At 50.2% G+C, this 22,557-nt stretch overlaps 1 protein-coding gene across 1 annotated transcript in view; it reads right to left on the reverse strand.

Annotated features, from left to right (window-relative positions):
• Window positions 1–15,855, reverse strand: part of TRAF5 (TNF receptor associated factor 5) — a 43,509-nt gene extending 27,654 nt beyond the window's left edge. The window contains exon 1 of the mRNA XM_043923782.1: window positions 15,763–15,855. The gene's annotated coding sequence lies outside the window, so the exon portion shown is untranslated. The remainder of the gene's footprint in view (window positions 1–15,762) is intronic.
• Between the last annotated feature and the right edge of the window lie 6,702 nt (window positions 15,856–22,557).

Consider the following 22,557-nt stretch of genomic DNA (forward strand, 5'->3'; position numbering starts at 1 on the left):
CTGACCACAGACCAGTGACATCCCGTCAGCTGCAAAAAGCGCCTGGAGCTCTGGGAGAGTCTGTGGCTGGGGCATGAGTCGGTGGCCTGGGAGAGGCAGATGGGCAATCCCCGTCTGACCAGCGACCTGGGGAGGAAGCAGATGGGACCAAAGGCGGTCCTCTCAGCCCAGCCCCAGGAAGAGAAGCTCCCTGAGGCCCACTGCCCCAGGCGCCCAGCCCACACATGGGCAGGCAGCCTAGAGTCCCCTCAGTTCAATTCTTGACGTCAGGCTATTGGGGCCTATGGGCTTGATCAGGAAGACAGAGAGGGGAAGTGGGTGGGGAGCCCAGAAGGGGCACCCAAGAGAAGACAATCTGAAGAGTGGCTTCCCACAACTGAGCCAGTCAGCTGTGGAGGGTACTTAAGGGTTATCAGCTAAACAAAAGTGTCACAGTTCTTCAGAAACAGCCAACCTGTCAAACCAAATGTCAGGAAGAAACATCAATACATAAAGGATGGTACAGAGGAACTGGTCTGGTTAAACAAGGCATGTTGGGTTTCCTACAGTCTACACCCCTCTGGCAGCTCTTTCGGTAATCAATTGTAGGGGTTCCACAGTTTGATTTTTTTTTCAAGTTAATAATACCCTACCTGCACAAGGACTTTGCAATTTGTACTTTCACAGACAAGATCACACCCAGTCCTCATACGAACCCCATGGGGGAAATCACAGTCATGTTTCTGATGAAGTACTTGAGGCCCCAAATTGTGAAGTACCTATGCCCCCAAATTACACAGCTAACAGGTGATGCAGCAAGAATCTGATTTAGGCTTTCTACCTCCAAATACAGTGCTGTTCACTTCATGTCATGGCTGGAAGAAAAGGTATCACATCCCATCTGGTACCAAAAAGGAGGTGTGGAATGACAGGCAGTACAGCCTGATGGTTAGAGACCAGCTCTGGAACCAGACCACTGGGGTCCAAACTCTTCTGCCATTCACTTACCTGTGTCACCTTTTCTTTATCTAGAAAATAAGACAATAATGGCACCTGCCTTTAAGGCTCAGAGTTAGGATTAGATGTGTTGATTCACGTAAATTGCCAGCACACAGTGTGTGGCACAAAAATAAACACTTCATATCCATGCCTGTCCATTCTTCACTCTTGGCCAGCATTTATTCAGTGCCTGCTACATGCAGAGGTCTGAATCTCATTCTACTGTGGGAAAGGGTGCAGTGGGACAGTACCCCAAGTTCCTGTTTCCAAGGGGTTTTCAATTCAGTGGGGAGCATGCCTAGGTGAAAAGCACAGCAACAGTTTCCAGACTGGCTCCGTCCCTGGATGCTCTGCTAAGAATGTGCCCTGGGACATGATCAAAATGCTGGCTTGGGGACTTCCCTGGTGGTCCAGTGGCTAAGACTCTGTGCTCCCAATGCAGGAGGCCCAGGTTCGATCCCCAGTCAGGGAACTAGATCCTGCATGCTGCAACTAAGACCCAGCACAGCCAAATAAATAAAAATACATATAAATAAAATATTTTTAAAAAATATTGGCTTGGACACCATACCCAGAGAAACAGACCTCTGTTTCGGGGGCCCATTTGTTACAATAGTCTGTGCTGTGCTTAGTCGCTCAGTCGTGTCTGACTCTTTGCGATCCCACGAACTGTAGCCCGCCAGGCTCCTCTGTCCACGGGAATTCTCCAAGCAAGAATACTGGAGTGGGTTACCATGCCCTCCTCCAGGGGATCTTCCCAACCCCAGGATCAAACACAGGTCTCCCGCATTGCAGGCAGATTTTTTACCATCTGAGCCACCGGGGAAGCCCGAGAGTACTGAAGTGGGTAGCCATCCCTTCTCCAAGGGGATCTTCCCGACCCAGGGACTGAACCATCATCTCTTATGTCTCCTGCACTGGCAGACAGGTTCTTTACCACTAGTGCCACCTAAGGAAGCCCAGAATAGTTTAGAGTGCCCTAATTAACATGTTTCAGAATCAGGATCCCTCAGTAGTACCCAGAAGTCTGCCTTTTTAACAAGTTCCCCGGCTCGATTCTAGCCCGTTACAGTGTGACGTGTGCCGGCTTCCAGGTCACCTTCTCCTCGCTGGCCACTCCTCACTGCCCCACCTCTCGGGCACCCAGGCTGGTGCTGTACCTCTCCCTCTTCCATCTACACTGGTGCTATTATTGTGAGCTCATCAGGGCTTCTGCCTCAGATGTCATCTAAGGCTGACAATTTCCTGGTTCCTATCTGCAGGCTGGGTCCCCATCCTGAATACGAGTCATCCCGACTGCCTACTCCAGAGCTCCACATTTATTCACTATGCATCTCAAACGTGACACATCCAGCCTTCCTCCTTCCAGCTGGCTCCTCCCACCACCTTCCCCCAGCTCAGTAAATGGGCACCACCAATCCCCCTGAAGCTTGGACCAAGAGCTGTGAAGTGGCTCCTCCCACTCCCCATCTCACAACACCAAATCCTATTGGCTGTTCCTCCAAACACATCTACGCACGTCTCACTACTGTCGGCATAACTGTCCGGGTCTAAGCCACCGTCATTCCCACTGGGTACAGCCCTTGTCCCCTGGCTGGTCTCCTCTGCGCCTGTCCCTTCACAGTGCGGTCACAACCCAGCAGTCAAACAGAGTCAGATATGTGTCCCTCCTCTGCCCCACGGACCCCATCTCACTCAGGGCGTGAGCCGGTGTCCTCAGAGGCCTGTGACCTGGTCTCCATTCTCCATCTCCATTTCCCAGGACACACTCCAGTCACAGGAGCCTGGCTCTCTCTTGACTGGCAGACGCGCCTCCTGCGTGCTGTCTCCCTGCTGGAATGCTCGCACCCCCGACCCCTGAAGAGCTCATTCCTCACTTCCCTGCTCAAACGCGAGCTCACAGCCAAGGACTTCGCGACCCACCTGGAATCATAACATCCCTAGCAGCCCCCTAGCCTGCTGCATTCCTCCTCAAAGCACTTATCACCATGCAGCATGGCAGCTGCTTGCTTCTTCACTACCTTCCTGCCAGAATATAAGCTCCGTGAGGGCGGGAATGTTTCCTCTGCTTCCGGAGGTAAGCAATACTTAGAACAGGGCACATGCTGGGCGGGCGCTCAGTAAGAACTCACGGGAAAACTGAACAACAGCCTCAGAGTTTCCGGAGGAGACAGGACAGGCTCTGTCCCACTGAGCGAGCTTCCCAGGGCCTGACACTCCGTCTGAGTCCTGGTGGTCTACCGGTCACAGCTGGAGAAGGCAAAGCTGGCCGATGATGGGTACTTGGTGGGCGGTGGGGCAGCAGGCATGAGGAGGGGGCTGGAAGAGTGGAACCTCAATGATGCTCGTCACTCCCACCAGCATGAAGCAGCCCCTGGGTGGGCAGACAGGTACGTGGGAAGGTGGGAAAATGCTGAGAAGGACGTTCTGTTCAAAAAACAGGTATGGGGTCCTCATGGAGGTGCCTCACAAAGTTCTAGATTCAAAATCGCGTTGGCGCGAGTCCTTCACCCGAGGCTTCTTTCAGGCGAGCTGGTCACAGGGCTCTGGGCCAGCTTGCCTTTCAGCTCCCTCTCTTGTTTCCAACGTCTCTTGCAAACCTCTCTCCTCTACCCAGACCTCGACCACACCCCCCTCATCTCACCAGGAAACTTCACTTCCTACTGCACAGAAAATAGAAGTCTTCCGACCAGAGCTACCTCCACTTCCTGCCACTGAGCAGGGCCTGCAGGCTCTGTCCCCCTGTGCGGGTAGAGGGGGGCTGCTCCGCGGCCCACACCCCCTCGCAGAGGTGACCTCTGCACCAGGCCAGGCTCTCTGCGCGCCCCAGCCTCCAGCCTCACCCCCTACAGCCTCTCCCTTTCAGCTGCGTTCTTCCTCAGCACTCACACAAGCACAAGTCTCTTCTAAGATGGGCAAGCCACCCTCCAAATTCCCACTCTCATATTTGCCTAAGAAGCTGGAGCTTGCCTTCCTCTCCCAGCCCAACCTCCTGACACACCCCTCCCGCCCCACCTCACGCAGCGGAGTGATCATCCCCACCAGCCTCTGGTCAAGCCGATCCACCCGATCCTCAGCCCACTCGGGTCTGGCTCACACCCCCACCAAGCACCCCATGCTGCTCTCACCCAGGGCCCAGGGACTTCTGGGTCACTTAAGCCAGTAGTCAATTTCCCATCTTTATCTCAGCTGGCTTCCCAGCTACATCAGATATTAGGGACCCCGACCCACACCCCCACCCCAAACGCACACTTTAGAACACTCTTTCCCTTTAGCTTCCCCGAAACCCCAGTGTCCTGCCATCAAAGACCGTGAACAATCGAACCACTCCCCAGTGTCTCCACTGCGTCTGGACCCACCTGGCGTCTCCTTTTCAGTGTCTCACAGGCACTCCAGCACCAGCCCACCCAAAATGGAACCAATGTCTCCTCTCTGCAGGGCTCCCTCTCCATGAAGGGCCATTTTTTATCCTGCTGTTGTCGCCAGACAACTGGAATCACCCCTGGTAGCATCTTCTCTCCTCCAACACCCAGTTCACACCACCCTCCCGTCCGCACTGGTCTGCTATGGGCCTCCCCTCGTAAAGCTGGTCTCCCTACCCCACTCACTGCCCCAGGCATCCCCCACACAGCAGCCTGACTGGCCTTTGAAAAAGTCACGGTGTTTTTACTCCCACAGACTTTCCACCACCTCCCATCACTCTCACGGTTCCAAACCCTTCACCGAGCTAACCACGGTCCCGCCCACTTCTCCAGAGCATCTCCCTCCCCACCCCTTATTCTCCAGGCTCTCTGGCTTTTTTTGCCACTCCTCACAGGAGTGGAGACCCTTCTTTCCTCCAGCCCTCATCCTAAGGCTGGTCTCCCTTTGCTCAAGCTCTTGTCTCTGCTCTGGAAACATCCCCTCCCTGACCCCCACTCTCACTGAACTCAAGTCATCCGAGCCCAGCTTAAGCTTCACTATGCAGCTTAGCCTCTCAGGCCTCCTCAGCCAGCTTGGCCCCCTTCTTCCTCAGCACAAGCCCATCATCACACTGTACCTCTCCTTCATCGCACTTCTGAATACACTCATTTTAAATGCGATTATCTGTTCAACATCAATCTGCATCCACACATGGAAAGCAGGGCTGGGACTGTGTCTCGAGCAAGCACTCGAATATCTGAGTAAATGAACAGCTGCCCCTTTGGCTGCCTGCAGTGTGCTAGATACTGTGGCTAGCTGCTTCCTTTGGGTTGTTGCACGTACTCTGCACAGCAGCCCCGTGAAGGACGGGCACTAGTTTCGTGACACATGCTCACCTTTTACAGATCCGGTCCTGAAGCTCACGGAGCTCGACAAGCATGATCAGGGTGACACAGCGGCTGATTGCCGGGCTGGGACTCAACCTCGGGCTTGTCTCCTAGCAAAGCCACTGCACTACGCTTCCCTCCACGCCCTCCATGCTCACTCACAGCCCCGGACATAGCAGGCGCTCAACCAAGCAGGGTGGATACCCACCAAGTCATCTCACTTGATCCTCACAGTCACCCTGGAAATCTACAAACAAGAACTACAACTCTCCTTTTCCAAATGAGGAAAATGAAGTCTGCGGGATCCAAAGGGTCACCCAGCAGTAGGTGGCCATGTTGGGCTGGAACCCGGGTCTCCTGGCCCCTCACGTAGGGGGATTCTCTCTGTAGCATAATTATAGTTAGGCACTGAGGTGGGATTAGTTAGGGACTGATGCTGAAGCTGAAACTCCAGTACTTTGGCCACCTAATGCAAAGAACTGACTCCTTGGAAGAAACTCTGATGCTGGGAAAGATTGAAGGCAGGAGGAGAAGCGGACGACAGAGGATGAGATGGTTGGATGGCATCACTGACTCAATGGACATGGGTTTGAGTAAGCTCCAGGAGTTCGTGATGGACAGGGAAGCCTGGCGTGCTGCAGTCCATGAGGTCGCAAAGAGTTGGACACCACTGAGTGACTGAACCAACTGAGGTGGGATTATGCAGGGAAGCTGGGCAGAAAAGGGTTAAGATAGCACGGCTGCAACTGCCGCCCCAAAGAGGTCTGCTTACAAGGACGGCCCTTGCATGATGTCTGGGAAAGTGGATTTGGGGTGGCTCTCCCCACCCTGAGTTGCTCCTTGTACCTAAACTGTGCAAACAATATGGTTTAGGCTGAACATCTGCTGTTTGTTTTTTTTTTCCTGGAAGTCTGGGATTTTCGGTGTATGCTAAGCAGAAGGTGCCTGTATGACCAGGCTCCAGTAAAAAGCCTCGACGCTGAGTCTCCAATGAGCTTTCCTGATAGACAACATTTCACAGGTGTTACCACAATTCAGTGCGGATGAATTAAGCACGTCCTGTGTGACTTCACTGGGGGAGGACACTTGGAAGCATGCACCTGGTCTCCTCCAGACTTTCTCCCAAGTGCCTTTTCCCTCTGCTGATTTTGTTTTGCATCCTTTCACTGTGAAAAACCTTAGCTGTACGACTATTCACTGAATCCTGGGAGTCCTCCTAACAGATTATTGAACCTGGGCATGGTCTTGGGGCCTTTCTAATGAGAAACAAATTTTGAGTTTCCTTTGAAAAGAGTGAAAGAGGCATGGAATAGTAGCTTAAAACAGGAGGCATTCCAGGCAGGAGAAATGACATGAAGAAAGTTAGGAACAGATAAGTCAGGTATAGAAGGCCATCAACTACAAACTGGTGCTTGCCAAGGGCATTGGCCATCTACCTCTACGGAGACTGAGCCCTGTGCTGCTCCAGCTGCTGACCTTCACCTGCAGGCAGATCAGGGTGGACAGTGAAGCACTCTGTGTTCCAGGGAAACTGGTGGAACAGAGCTTTTGTTGCTGTTCAGTCTCTAAGTCCCGTCTAACTCTTTGTGACCCCATGGACTGTAGTACGCCAGGCTTCCCTGTCCTTCACTATCTCCCAGAGTTGGCTCAAATTCATATCTTTTTTGAGTTGGTGATGCTATCTAACCACCTCATCCTCTGCCACCCCCTTCTCTTGCACTCAATCTTTCCCAGCATCAGGGTCTTTTTTCAATGAGTCAGTTCTTCACATCAGGTGGCCAAACTATTGGAGTTTCAGCTTCCACATCAGTCCTTCCAATGAATGCTCAGGGTTGATTTCCTTTAGGATTGACTGGTTTGATCTCCCTGCGGTCCCAGGGATTCTCAAGAGTCTTCTGCAGCATCACAATTTGAAAGCATCAATTCTTTGGCGCTCCAGCCTTCTTTATGGTCCAACTCTCACATCTGCACATGACAACTGGAAAAACCATAGCTTTGACTAGATGGACCTTTGTTGGCAAAGTGATGACTTTGTTTTTTAATACATTGTCTAAGTTTGTCATAGCTTTTCTTCCAAGGAGCAAGTGTCTTTTAATTTTGTGGCTGCAGTCTCTGTCCACAGTGATTTTGGAGCCCAAGAAAATAAAGTCTGTCCCTGTTTCCACTGTTTTCCCTTCTATTTGCCATGAAGTGATGGGACTGGATGCCATGATCTTATTTTTTTTTAATATTGAGTTTTAAACCAGTTTTTTTCACCCTCTTCTCTCACCTTCATCAAGAGGGACTAAAGTTTCTCTTTTCTTTCTGCCATTAGAGTGGTATCATCTGCATATCTGAGGTTATTGGTATTCCTCCCAGCAATCTTCATTCCAGCTTGTGAGTCATCCAGCCTGGCATTTCGCATGATATACTCTGCATTTAAGTTAAATAAGTAGGGTGACAATATACAGCCTTGACGTACTCCTTTCCCAATTTGGGACCAATCCGTTTGTTCCATGTCTGGATCTAACTGTTGCTTCTTGACCTACATTCAGGAGGCAGGTAAGGTGGTTTGGTATTCCCATCACTTTAAGAATTTTCCACAGTTTGTTGTGATCCACACAGTCAGAGGCTTTAGTGTAGTCAATGAAGCAGAAGTACATGTTTTTCTGGGAATCCCTTGCTATCTACAATCCAATAAATGTTGGCAATTTGATCTCTGGTTCCTCTGCCTTTTCTAAACCCAGCTTGTACATCTGGAAGTTCTCTGTTCACATACTGCTGAAGCCTAGCTTGAAGGATTTTGAGCATAACCTTATTAGCATGCAAAATGAGAGCAACTGTATGATAGTTTGAATGTTCTTTGGAATTGGAATGAAAACCAACCTTTTCTAGTCTTGTGGCCACTGCTGACTATTCCAAATTTTTAGCTTTGTTTGTAGTAATGCTTCCTAAAGCCCACTTGACTTCACACTCCAGGACATCTGGCTCTAGGTGAGTGATCACACCATCGTGGTTATCCAGGTCATTAAGACCTTTTTCATATAGCTTTTCTGTGTATTCTTGCCACCTCTTCTTAATCTCTTATGCTTATGTTAGGTTCTTATCATCTCTGTCCTTTATTGTGCCCATCCTTACATGAAATGTTCCCTTGATATCTCCAATTTTCTTGAAGACATCTCGAGTCTTTTCCATTCTATTGTTTTTCTCTATTTCTTTGTATTGTTCATTTGTGAAGGCTTTCTTATCTTTTCTTCCTATTGTCCAGAACTCTGCATTCAGTTGCGTATATCTTTCCCTTTCTCCCTTGCTTTTTGCTTCTCTTCTTTTCTCAGCTATTTGTAAAGCCTCCTCAGACAATCACTTGCCTTCTTGCATTTCTTTTTCTTTGGGATGGTTTTGGGAACAAGTCTTTAGATAGATACTTTCAGGAACTGATTTCATAATCCCAAATCCCTGCCTCTCTTCATATCTGGAAAAGCACCAAATCCCTTCATGATGACAACTCCTTGTGACTAGCAGAAAACCTCTTGTAAACATTTGATTGCATTGAACTTCCCCTTCACCAGAATCTTATACATTGACCTTCCCCCACTACCTCTTTGCAGCAGTCTCTCAGAACTATCTGAGGTGCTGTCTCCCAGGCTGCAGTCCTCAATCTGCCCCAAATAAAAGGGAACTCAGAACTCTCAGGTTGTGCATCTTTTTTTCAGTCGACAAGGCCCTGCAGCTGTTCAACACAGCATAACCAGAGTTGATGTAACCCAGCATTATAGTCACAGGGTGGAAGAGATAGGGGCTACAGAAGTCACACTTGTTAGAAAGATCCAGTGTCAGTGAACCACTGAATTCACATATATGGAATTTCTGTCAGCATCAAGGAAAGATTGAAAGAATGTACCGTCTGCCCATCCAAAGCAAATACATGGCACTGGACATTTTTGAGGAAGGTCTGTGGGAATGCTATGGAGAGGCTGAAGCAAATTCCAAATTATTGGGTGTCTCTCTATAACAACTACCTCAGTATCAATCCATTCTGGAATAATCTACTTTCCATCCATTAAGAACAACTATTCAGCTGGTTCCCCAGGTGGCTTGGTGGTAAAGAATCTGCCTGCCGATGCAGCAGATGCAGGAGATGGAGACAAGGGTTCAATCCCTGGGTTGGGAAGATCCCCAGAAGGAGGAAATGGCAACTGACTCCAGTATCCTTGCCTGAGAAATTCCACAGAGAGAGGAGCCTGGAGGGCTACAGTCCATGGGGTCGCACACACACACTCCTTCCTACGTCCTTCAGAAACGCCTTTGCCCTCGGCCCAGTATTCCCCGCCCTCCTCCCAACTATCCATCCTCCCATTCCTCAGGAGGGGCTTCCTGGAATGATCCCATCAGCTGCTCAGTCATTTCTTTTACTCTGCATCTACTTAGCACTCAAGCCTTCACTTTTTTGCCTTGAACCCAGGGAAGCATGGGACGTTATCTTAGGTTGTATCAGGGATACCTGCCCAGTCTCTTCTTCAGAGTCCCCACATCCTGAAGGCAAAAGACAGACTTTCATGACTTAACTTTCAGCTTAACTCCACGCCCACCCCCACCTCCATCCTCCAGCATCAAGGGCTCCTCTAATGGAGGCTCAGGGCACAGACGGGGGTGTCCCGAGCCACCCCCTCAGGAAGGGAGCGTGGAGACGGCTCCGGCTGGCAGCTTTGCCCCAAGTCGACTCACTCCTCATTCTGCTCTGACCTCAAGGTTGACTCCACCAAAGTGACGGCTCTGTTCCTGGTGACCAAGCCAGTGCCTATATTTGACTTCCCAAATCCATTTGATTTCTTCTGCTGGGCCCCTGGGCTGCCTCACTGCCCAGCACTATTATTCCTCCAAGGTTGCACTGCTCTGCCCACGAGTCTTTCTCAGGACTGGAAATCTCCCTGTGACACCCACCCCCTGGAGCTGGGCCTTCTTTTATCTGGGGTTGTCAGCCGCCCTCTCTGCCCTCTGTCTGCTGTGGGCTCAGCCCAACTTATCTGCACCATGCCCTGCCCCGGGCCAGTTCACCTACTCTGACCTTGAGGTTGGCCTGGCCTAGAGATTGCAGAGTGGAAGCAGTAGGCTAGTTTAGATGATGGTCTACCCTGGTATGTGGCAGGTCTTGTGCTTGTCGGGTTTTAATTTAAATTTGAATGCTTTCAGGCTAGACAAACATTTTTCACCTCCCCAGAGACCCCACAAACCCCTATGCTGTCAAAAACATAAAAGAAGAAAACCAGCTTCATTGAATACTTGCCAGACACTAAGCTCTGTGTATATAATTGGCTCATTTAATCCTTCCAGCAACCCCAAGTGGGTGACATTACTATCTCTGTTTACCCGTGAGAATACAGAAGCTCATGGAAGCTGGGCAACTTGCCCCAACCATACAACGACAACCGGCAAGTCTTAAATAACAGATCTGAAGTCCACACTTTCACCACGCCATGAGTGGAAGGAGTAGGTGTTGATTAGACGCGCAGTAAGGAGGCCCCGCTGCAGCGGTGTGAAGAGAAGAGAGAGGAGCAGGGAAGTGAGTGAACGGACAGCTCAGGTCGTACCGGAAGGAGGGGGCTGGACTGGGGAACTCAGGCAGCAGCCCTGGGGAAAGAGAGCATATCGGGACCAGCTGGAGACAGGACAGAGGTGACGAGGACACAGCAGGGATGTCTGCCAGGCTCAGGGAGAATGTGGGGGAAGGAGTGTCTTGGGTGGAGTGTCTAAGGTGTTCCTGGGAAAGTGAAAGTCGCTCAGTCGTGTCCGACTCTTTGTGACCCCGTGGACTATACAGTCTGTGGAATTCTCCAGGCCAGAATACTGGAGAGGGGAGCCCTTCCCCTCCTCCAGGGGATCTTCCCAACCCAGGGATCAAACCCAGGTCTCTGCATTGCTGGCAGATTCTTTACCAGCTGAGCCACAAGGGAAGCACAAAGGGCTCCTGAAACATCACAAATCAAACTAGCTAAGAATAGAGCTGGTTGAGAGGCAGCGAGTTGATCAGCCTTTCCCTACGAGCGCTGGTTAACCCTGGCTGCACTGCAGGGCTCCAGGGGAGCCTGAGGACACAGCCATGGCCCTGCTCAGGGCGGGAAGAGGACGAGGAGCTCCAGGTCAAGGAAGGAAACATCCGTGGGGACAGTGCGGCCCCCTTCCAGGAGCCGAGCAGCAGCTGCAGAGCAGGCTGGCGACTGAGGATTAGCAACCCTGGAAGCCTGCAAAGGGCAACTTGGGCAGCGGGGCAGGTGCACGGAGCCGACGAGGAAGAGAACGCCAAGGGCAAGGGCGAGTGCCAGCTGCTCTTTCCAGAAGCTGGTTGGTGAAAGGGCGAGGAAGCGCGGCATCTTATTTAACAGAGACGGAGCATGTGGAGGAGAGAAAGGAGTCAGTGGCCAGGGAATTAAGAAGGGACCGGGTCTGTCTCTATCTCAGAGAGAGGCGAGGGCGGGATCGGGGTGTAGATGGAGAAGGTGCCCTCCTGCTGGTCAAGAGAGCTCCTTTTCCTCCAGAGAGAAAAAAGAAAAGCTGTAGGGGAAACCTCAGGGATGCTTGGACTTGGAGAGGAGGGGTGCTGATGGAACGCGGGTCAAGAAAAAAGGCGTTGAGTCTCTCCTGCGAGAAGTGAGGCGGGTACTCCTTCCCGCAAACGCTAACCCTGGGGCAGGGCGCTCACTGGGCTCCCTCAGTCACCCCCGGGGCCACAGGGCTTGCACCAACTCTCGGCTGCACGCTGTCCTCTCTACAGCCCTGTCTCAGCCTGTATGTACCACCGCTGGCCTCCAGGCGACAATGGGCAGAAAGTACTTATCACTGTCACCGCAAAGGGACTTTGAATTTTTCTATGAGAACCGCTGGGTGTTTTCACTTTTATTTTCCCCCTGGCCCTCCAGCCCACTTCCTCATAAGACAGGGCCTGCTGGGGACCCTAGAGGAACGGCTGCTGTCTGGCCCTCCAAACGCAGTTTCACTCTGAGCAAAGCAGCAAACGCTGTAGCCTGGCTCTGGCCTCAGCAGCCCTGGGGGTGACTTCTGCCCTGCAGCTTGTTCCTCGAGACACACACACACACACACACGCATGCACACACACACCCCACCTACAACACTGCTGGGGTGACAGCTCCTGCCCCAGAGGAATGTCGGGAAAAGTCACCATCTGAACAGGTATCGCTGTTCAGAGGAGGCCTCAGCCACTGCCCTCCGCCCCCTGGTCTCCTGACTCTTATTAAAGAAACCGGATGGGTAACAGAGGGGTCAGGCAACCTTTGATAAACGCCCTTCGGGTCCCCCTACCCTCCTGGCCAGAATCCTGGTTTCCTCTAGCTACAAAACTATCAGAGCTCATGAACTGGAGTCAGAAGACATGGGCTGGGGTCCTGGCCGCTCCCCACGTGCTGTGAGATGCTTGAAGTCACGTCTGAGGCCCAGCTTGTAGCCCGATAACGTGCAAGAACAGCAGCTGCCTCTCCCTGCTCTCAGGGAGGCGGTGAGAAGTTCAGCAGGTGAGACAAGCTATTTGTCAACTGGACAGCGCTATGCTGACTTCAGGGTGCAGATGAGCCCTGCTGGCAGCGTGGTGTCTCCAGAGCCCCACCCAGGATGCATTTCCCAGCCATCAGGCCCCGGCAGCGCGAAGCCCAAGGGAGACACACTTCCAGGGAATTCAACAACAGCATCTGTTCAGTCCTCCTCTGTGCCAGACGCCAGCCTCCAAACAAGACCAGACACGGTCTCACCCTGAGTTTGCTAGCGGAGGTAGAACTAACACGGGGGTGTCTGTTCATGCCATGGCCAGGGTCTCCAGGAGAACTTGCTCTGGGTTACTGGGAACAGATCATCCAGGCATGATCAGAGTCTGAGTCTGCTCCTTAGCTGCTCAGTCATGTCTGACTCCTTGCCTGCCAGGCTCCTCTGTCCCTGGGATTCTCCAGGCAAGCATACAGGAGTGGGTGGCCATTCCCTTCTCCAGAATATCTTCCGAAACCAGAGATTGAACCTGGGCCTCCTGCACTGCACGCAGATTCTTAGCCATCTGAGCCAACAGGGACGCCCCGGTGGCCCAGCAGTAAAGAATCCACCTACAATGCAGGAGACTTGGGGAGATGTGAGTTTGATCCCTGGGCTGGGAAGATTCTCTGGAGGAGGAAATGGCAACCCACTCCAGTACTCTTGCCTGGAGAATCCCAGGGACAGAGGAGCCTGGTGGGCTACAGTCCACAGGCTACAATCGCAAAGAGTCAGAGGCAGCCAAGCACAGCAGCCACGCAGGTACGTCCCCTTTCCACCCCTCACTGAGCCGGAGGTGGGTGGATGCAGCTCTGAGAAACCACGGTGAGGGGCCCGGGGCAGAGGAAGCACAGTCCTCGGAGACCCAGGCCTGGCCCAGCGGTGGTGCCCAAAGGGTTATTTCACCCTCAGTGCTTCACCCTCCCCATCCGGGCCATGTGGACAATACTCCTGCGTTGGCCTGACTCTCAAGGGTATCGTGGAGGACAAAATGAGAACAAAATCACCAGAGCAATGGGAAAAATGCTTTGAAAGGGGAAGGGCTTTATGAACAAGGCTTTAATATTTTCTTCTTCAGAGTCCTCTCCAGTAAAGCTGAGATAATCACAGGAGGTCTGTTTCCCAGGCTAGCCTGATGGGACTGACTCAGAGACATCCAGCCCCCTCGCTCTGCAATCATTCCAGTGGCGACAGCGAGTACTTCCAGTGGATGGGGCCCCATCGCCTTTCCATAGTTTTTCCACTACTCTGCCACCCAGGGCTGGTGGATGATGCGTGCGGACCAATGGAAACCCTGCTTGTCCTCAGACCTCAGCCCAGAGGACCCGAGAAAGTCACCCCCTCCACCACCACCCCTCTGGCAGGGCTTCCACAGTTTGGCTCGGACAGAAGGCTTTCTTTTCCGGTGTCGAGAACCCAGGGACAGAGATTCCAGCATCTGAGGGTCAGCCCACTCCACCGAGTCCAAAACAAGAACCAAAACAGCAACAACCACCACCTGGATAAAGGCTGGACATTTTCTGCCTCAAACACACCTTCATCTCTTCTGCAGCAACGTCTGTCTCTCTTGTTCAAATTGGAGTTGGAGGTGGGAGTGTTCAGATGGTCAGGTTTTCACCCAAACCATCAATTGTGCTAACACCCCTGTCTTCAGCTGTCTTTGGGGAAGGCAGGGCAGGCAGTTTGCATGCTGCATTTGAAAGGTTCTAGCCCAGGCTTTCCCTGCCTAAAATTATCTCACCCCCCTCCCCCAGAACTGTTCTATACCCAGAAGCACTTCAACCAATTTCTTTGCATTTTATGTCTCCTTTTGAAATGCAAGTATGTCTGAAAGTATGTATTCCACTGGCCCTTGCCCACTTCTCACCCAGCACCGGTGCCCAATAAATATTTACTGAATTCAGTTGGTTACTAGAGGCCTGTCCGGAAGGAACACGGGTCAGAGCCCGGGGCTGTGGAGGGTGGGGTGCGCAGGGGACAGTCCCGGCAGGGAGCCACTCCTCCTTTCACCAACCCCACCGCGAGGGCAGAGCAGCCCAGCCTGTCACTGCGAGGTAACTGACTTCTGATGAAAGTAAATCTGAAATAGCCAAATATGGAAACTGCAGGAGGGGGCAGAAACAGCCGAGAGAGTCAGAGGAGACGCCCTGGGGGTTAATAGCAAGAGCAGTGGCCCCAGAATTCACTGAGAATTCTCAGAACTGCCAAAACCCTGCAGAGCAGTAACAAGGGCGAGGCCATTTGCTGTGGAGAGCCCAGTTTCCACCAATTCTCTGGGTGTTCCCTGGGCAACTCGTTCCTACCTGAGTCTTGGTTTCCTGCAAGACCCCCTTTGAGCTCTCCTTGGCTGGGGGTGAGGGTAGTTCTAAATGAGCACGCCCAATCGAACGGCTCTCCTGAGGTTCCATGCATGCCAATATTTAAGCTTCATTCTAGAATATTCTGGCTGGAGAGTCGTGCAAAAGTGGAACGAGGGGATGCCTCAGGGCGCGATGGGGGAAGCCAGGGGTTTGCAGGCGCGCGTGCCAGGCACGCCTAAAGTCCTTCCCCGGCCCGCGCACCCCGACCTGCCTCTGGTCCCCGGAGTGGACACCCGCGCCCTGGAGGCGCTCCCCAGCTCGGGACCCCCAGTCTCCATCCTCGGCACACCCCTTCTCTGCTCAGAAAACTCGCTCCGGGCCCCGGAACCCAACCGCCCCCCCCCCCCCCCCATACACACCGTACCCACTCGCCCGCATCAGGGGCCACCTGCCCCGCCGGCTTCTCCCGACCCGGGGTCCGGGCCCCGGGGCCTCCTCGCGCGCACCTCCCGGCCGTCGGGGACTCGCCGGGCGCGAGCAGGGGACGGGCGGCCGGGCCGGGCTGCGGGGAGGCAGCAGCTGGGCTCCTGCCGCCGACGTACTTTCGGTTTCAAAGTCAACGCGACGCGCTGAGAATTGGTGCTCCGTGACCTCCCTCCGGCCCCACGCGGCGACCCACCGGGACTCACCTGGGCTCGGCGCGCGGGCGCTCGGCGGGCGCCTGGCTGCTCCGAGGCAGCGGAGGCGAAGCAGGCGCTCTGGCCGGGCCCCGCCCGCCGAGGAGTGGGGGCGGGCCGGGGCCCCGGAGAGGCGGGGCCTGGGGGGCCGGGGAGCGAGCGCCGGGAGGGGCGCGCCAGGGCCGACGCGCAGGCAGGCGCTGGCGGGATGCTGAGAGACAGGTAGAAAGCCGGCCAGTTGGAAACCTAACCGACCCTCCCTCGAATCTTGGGTATCTGCAAAGAAAAATCATCTCTGATTTCCCTGGGTGCATTGAACTGTACTCGTCTTACCCTTCAATCAGGGAAAACCAGGCTCAGCCAGTCCTTTCATAGTTTGACGCAATGGCAACCCACTCCAGTACTCTTGCCTGGAAAATTCCATGGACGGAGGAGCCCGGTAGGCTACAACCCATGGGGTCGCAAAGAGTCGGACACTACTGACTGACTCCCCTTTCCTTTCCTGAAAATGTGTTAGTCGCTCAGTCGTGTCCCACTCTTAGGGACCCCACAAACTATAGCCTGCCAGGCTCCTCTCTCCATGGGATTTTCCAGGCAAGAATACTGGAGTGGGTTGCCATTCCCTTCTCCAAGGGAATCGTCCCAGCCTAGGGATCAAACCCGGGTCTCCTGCATTGCAGGCAGATTCTTCAACATCTCAGCCACCAGGTCTGGTTCAAATCAAGCCCTGCTGACCTTCCTTCACAGCAGGACCAATTTGCCAGCCCCCTCCTTGCTGGCTCAGCAATCCCTTAGAGTTGTTGGGCTTGCCATTGTACCTAGGACTCTCCAGACATCTCCTTTGATCTTAAAAACCTTGTGATGTAGACCTGGGCATCCCCATTGTACACATGAGCCATCCGATGCCCAGAGAGCTGACGTGAAGTGATGTGCCCAAGGTGTGACACCCAGCAAGTGCCAGAGCTTCCTCCTGAATCCAGGTCTCCCTACTCCCAAATATTGGACTCTTTCTTACACCACTTCTCTCCATGAGTGTATGTTCTAACTGATATTTGTATTCCACATAAATCTCCTCTGTAGAAGGTTGATGGAGCACGAAGATCATGCATTTTAGAATATAATGGGCCAAAATTCCAATTCTAGTTCCTTCACTTTCAGTTAGGCAACCTTGGGAAAGTTACTTAACTGCCTGGGCTTCAGTTACTCGTCAAACAGGGTTAATAATAACATGCAACATTCCGATGTGCACAGGAGCCAGGCGGGAAACACACAGGAGAGAGGTGAAAGGTGTGGCCACTGGGGAGGCGAGGGACGCCGCTGCACTGAAGGCCACGTGTGGAGTCCAGAGGAGCAGCCAGGCTCCCTGCCAGCCTGTCCTTGTCTGATTGCTTCTTTTTCAACAAGAGCCAGAAATCCGAATTCAGACCTTTTGGTTGGTAAGTCAGATTAACGACTTCATGGAGAGATAGGGCCTGTGGTCACCTTCTCTTGTGGTTGCCTATAGGCACCTCCTTTCTCATCGTCCGCCCCTTACCCCCACGCTCCCCAGCGTGCCTACAAATCAATATGTTTTTGTAAGGTTATATCTTACACTGGCTAAAAACACAATGTCTTGAATGCGTGTATGCAGGTAGGCTCAGGGCCCTGGTACTGTTACTAAATATGATTCAGTTGTCTCTCTCCATCCCTCTTGCCCATCAGTTAAATAAAGCAGCCTATTTGTCTCAAGAATGATGTCCAAGCTTTAAATATGATGAGATCAGATTCTGGGATAGAAAGTGAATCTTTGAGTGGTGGGAAGGGGAGCCCACATCACTCCAGGGCTGGGAGTCTCAGTGGGAAGATAGAGGAATTTCAGATAGGTGGTGGTCAGAACTCAAGAACAAGTTCCCAATTCCCTTTGTTGATCACAGAGCCCTGGGCAAGGTGTCTGGGAGAAGAGAGAAAACCAATCCTGGGACCTAGCTGATGAAGGAGACATTCTCTCCCTCCTCAAGGACCTTGAAGATGGATGGGAAGAAGAGGACATAAATACACATTAAATCGTAGAAACACACATTAAACATTAGAAGATGATAGCTCATATTAAGTTTTATTATACATTGGGTACTGTGCTCAGTATTTTATCTACATTTACCCATTTAATCATCAGCCCTCTTTTACAGTTTGAAAAGCTCATCTCTTGAACCCTTTGCCTCAAATTGTAAAATTCTTAGTTTGGGGGAGGTGGGATTTGAATATGGGCAGTCTGATTCTTGTGGACTTTTCGCTCAGATGGTAAAGAATCCGTCTGCAATGCAGGAGACCTGGGTTCACTCCCTGGGTTGGGAAGATCCCTTGGAGAAGGGAACGGCTACCCACTCCAGTATTCTGGCCTGGAGAATTCCATGGGCAGAGAAGCCTGGTAGGCTGCAGTCCATGGGGTTGCAAAGAGGCGGACACGACTGAGTGACTTTCACTTCACTTCAGTCACTCCACCACATTGCCCCTCAAAAAAGTGGTTGATGTGACATCAGACAAAACACCTGAGAAGGAGATGAATTTTAGCGGGTTTAGTGTTCTCGAAATATTTGCAGTATTCTAAACAGAATCCAGTTTTCAAGCTAAATTCATCTACAAAAATAAGGGCAGGATTGGACTATACACTAAATTTTTGCACAGAAGGGATAAATTTTTAATCTGGGTAGGTTCTGAACACCCTAAGATTACCTCCCGACTTCAGACCTGGCCTTCAGCTGTTTAATTTGCCAGGTAAATTGTTAAGGATGAGGGATGGCAGCCTTGGCGGTCAACGGAATGAAGGTGGTGATGGAAGGGAGAGGGCGCCACCTGCTGGAATGATGGATGGATGCATTATTTTCCTCAGGCTGCCCCTTTCTGCAGAGGGATCAATATTGTGGGTTAGTTAGAGTAGGGTAAAATGTCATATTTTCTATCATGGAGAGATCGGTAAGATGAGATAAGGAGGAAGAATCCTCTCCTTGGGCCGTAGATTGCACGTCTGACATCATTTGCAAGTTACAATGGAAAGTTCTTGCCCGCAATGGAACCACACGTGGAAAGCATGATACAGCAGCAAAACACCTCCCAGGCAAAAAGCAAAACCGCAGGGTCCTGAGCACAGAGAAGGCTTCCCTGCTCTTTAAACAAGTCCTGCCTTGAGACAATAAGTGAACGCATGCCTGTGGATTTTCTGTATTTAATTTCTTGATCCAGTGATACGTGGTCCCTTTGCTTTCATCAAACAACCTTCACCCACTGACTCTGCCGTCAGTGCGCTGACCACCACAGGGAGAGAGGCTGGGAGTGCCGGGGGTGCGGGCTTCAACCAGGACCAGCGAAATTGTTTTAAAAAAACTCCTTTCCCAAATGCACATCCGTTGTCTGGATGTATCGCAGTTTGTTTATTCATTCACTTACTGAAAGAACATCTTGGCTGCTCCCTGACAGCTCAGTTGGTAAAGAATCTGCCTCCAATGCCGGAGACCCCAATTCAATTCCTGGGTCGGGAAGACCTGCTGGAGAAGACAGCAGAAGACAGGCTACCCACTCCAGTATTCTTGGGCTTCTCGTGGCTCAGCTGGTAAAGAATCCACCCACAATGCAGGAGACCTGGGTTCGATCCCTGGGTTGGGATGATCCCCCCAGAAATGATTTGATTTCCCAGTCCTGATGGTTGCTCCCAGGTTTGGGCAGTTATGAATAAGAGCTGCTATAAAAACTCACGTGCAGTTTTGGTATGAGCACACATCTCCTAAGCACAGGCATCCAGCAGGTGCTCTTTCAGCTTTAGTAGCTCAAGAAAGGCCCATACTTCTTTTGTTCTACTCGCTTCACTCAGGTCTCGTCCAGGTTCACCACCAGTTTAAGGAAAACAGACTTATACTGTACCTGTATGTTCTGTCTCTGTTCCAGGGGGTCTCCACTCAGTACACACACTGACCCACTCCCCTCTCTGTTCTGTAGGAGAAATGAGATTTTTGTTTTTTTTAAATTAGGCCTGCTGTCTTCATCGTTGCTGTTGTTTGCTGGTTAGTTGCTTGGTCGTGTCTGACTCTTTGCAACACCATGGACTGCAGCTCGCCAGGCTTCTCTGTCCATGGGATTTCTCAGGCAAGAATACTGGAGTGGGTTGCCATTTCCTTCCCCAGTCTTCATTGTATACTTGGCTAAATGTGGATTCTGCCCATTTGACAGTTCCTTTAATAAGATTCACACATACAAATTCCCATCAGTGCTTAGAAAGACATTTTAATGTATTAATTCTGCCTAATCCCTGTAAGACATTAAACTATAGGTTTGAAAGAAAGAAAGAAAAGAAGTCGCTCAGTTGTGTCCAATTCTTTGGGACCCCATGGACTGTAGCCCACCAGGCTCCTGTGTCCATGGGGTTTTCCAGGCAAGAATACTGGAGTGGGTTGCCATTTCCTTCTCCAGATCTTCCCGACCCAGGGATTGAACCCGGGTCTCCCGCATTGTAGGCAGACGCTTTACCCTCTGAGTCACCAGGCAAGCTCAGTTTCAGGTTATTATTTAACACTTAGGAAGTATCAAGTAAGATCAGGGGCTTGATGGGCGTGATTTGATTTTGTTAGACTTTGTAATAAGTTAGTAACAAGGAAGACTTTTTTTTTTTTTAATATTTCTTCTTTCTGAGAATTGTGGCTACGCTATATGAAGAGATTTTAAACAATACTCGCGTAAACTTTGTTGACCAGATCCTATGTTTTATAGAAAACAGGACAGAAGAATTAATAAGGAAAGGCAGAAGCTGAGGAAGGTGGTTATCCTGGGAAAATCTGACAAAGTTCAGATATCTTTGATTCCAGCCACACCTCAGTATTCTGTGACCTGCCCCTATGTCCTGATAAATCTCATCCGGTCTTCCGTGGGCCCGAGGGGGTCTCTCGCTGCGGAAGCACTGGGATCCCTGCACATACTTTGCTTTGTTCTTTTTCCATTTTTAAACAACTTCACTGTTATATTTTCAATACCATTCACCCAGTCAATGAATTTTATTAGATGTATACAGTTATGCAATCATGACCATCATGAAATTTTAGAACAAATCCATCACCCCTTGTGTCCTCTTGGGGGGGTCAGTCCCGGCTCCCAGCCCTGGACTAAGGCAAGAACAATCTGCTTCCTGTTTCTGTAGGTTTGTATTTTCCGGAAATTTTCTGTAAATAAATAGATTCCACTTTGTGTCAACTGGCATAATGTTTCTGAGGTTCATCCATTTTGTTACATATATCAGTAGTTTCTTCATTTTAATTGCTGCATAGTATGCCATTGTAGAGATACACTACATTTTGTTTATCCATTCACCAACTGATTGATATTTGGATTATTTTCAGCTTTGTGCTATTATAAATAATGCTCCTAAGAATAAAAGGAAAAAAAAGAATGCCTCCGTGAATATTTGAATACCAGTTTTTGTGTGGACATAAATTTTCTTTTTCTTTAGGTAGACCCAGGAATAAAATTATGGTGTTGTATTGTACTTGCATATTTAATCTGTGGGAAATTGCCAAACAGTTTTGCAAAGTGGCTTATCACTGCAGCATACTACATTTCGACCAGCTATGTGAGGGGGTTCCAGTTTCTCCACATCCGTGAGAACAGTTGATATCATCAGTCTTTTTAATGAGCCATTCTTGTGGGTGTTATATGCACCTCATGGCTTTACTTTGCATTTCCCTTATGACTAACAACACGACATCTTTGCAGGCGTTCATTTTCCATTTGCATATCTTCTTTGGCAAATGTCTATTCAAATCTTCTGCCTATATTTTTTGTTCTCATATTATTGACTTGAAAGAGTTACTATTGTTTAGTTCCGAGTTCATATATATTTTAGATACAAATCTTCTAACAGCTTTATGTTTTGTAAATATTTTCTCCTGGTCAAATGACTTCCCCTTTTTATTTTCTTAGTTGCATCCTTTGAAAAGATCTTTTAAAATCTTGATGAAATCCAGTTTGTCAGTTTTTTTCTATTATAGATCATGCTTTTGGTTACATATTTTCTTCTAAAAGTTTATAGTTTTAGGCTATACACTCTGGCATATAATCTGTTTCAAGTTAATTTTTGTGCACAACTTTTTTTTTTCTTTCCATACATTCTACCCTTTCCGCCACTGAATTACCTTGGCAGTTTCACTGAAAATCAACTGATCAAATATTTGTGAGTGATTTCTGGACTCTATTCTGTTCCATTGATCAAAATTTCCATCATTACACCAATTTCACATTGTCTTCATTACTGCAACTTTATAACAAGTATGGAAATCCTTAGTGTTAAGTAACTCCGTTTTTTTTCTTCTTTTTCAAAAATTTTTTGGCTAGTCTAGGTTCCAGGTTGCCACTTTGTTTTGTAAATAAAGTTTTCTTGACATATGGCAATACCTGTCCATCGTGCATGTTCTATGACTGTTTTTGAACTACATTGGTAAAGATGAATAGTTGCAACAAGAATAGTGGAGACTGAAAAGCCTAAAATATTTACTGTCTGGCCATTTAAAGAAAAAGTTTCCTGGCTCCTGGCTTAGCTCCTTGCTTTACTATATGAACTTTGGAATTAGCTTATTAACTTGTACAAAATAAGTCTACTACAATTTTGATAGGGGTTGGGTTGAAGATATAAATCCATTTGAGAAGAACGGCCACTTTAACAATAGTTAAGTCTTCCAATTCATGAATATGGTATGTGGTTCCCCCCCACCCCTGCATTTATTTAGATCCTCATTTGTCTCAGGACTATTTAATGTATTTCAGCAAACAGGTTGTTCCCATTTGTGATAAAAT

This window comes from Cervus elaphus, chromosome 14 (genome assembly GCF_910594005.1).
Source record: "Cervus elaphus chromosome 14, mCerEla1.1, whole genome shotgun sequence".
NCBI classification, from domain to species: Eukaryota; Metazoa; Chordata; class Mammalia; order Artiodactyla; family Cervidae; genus Cervus; species Cervus elaphus.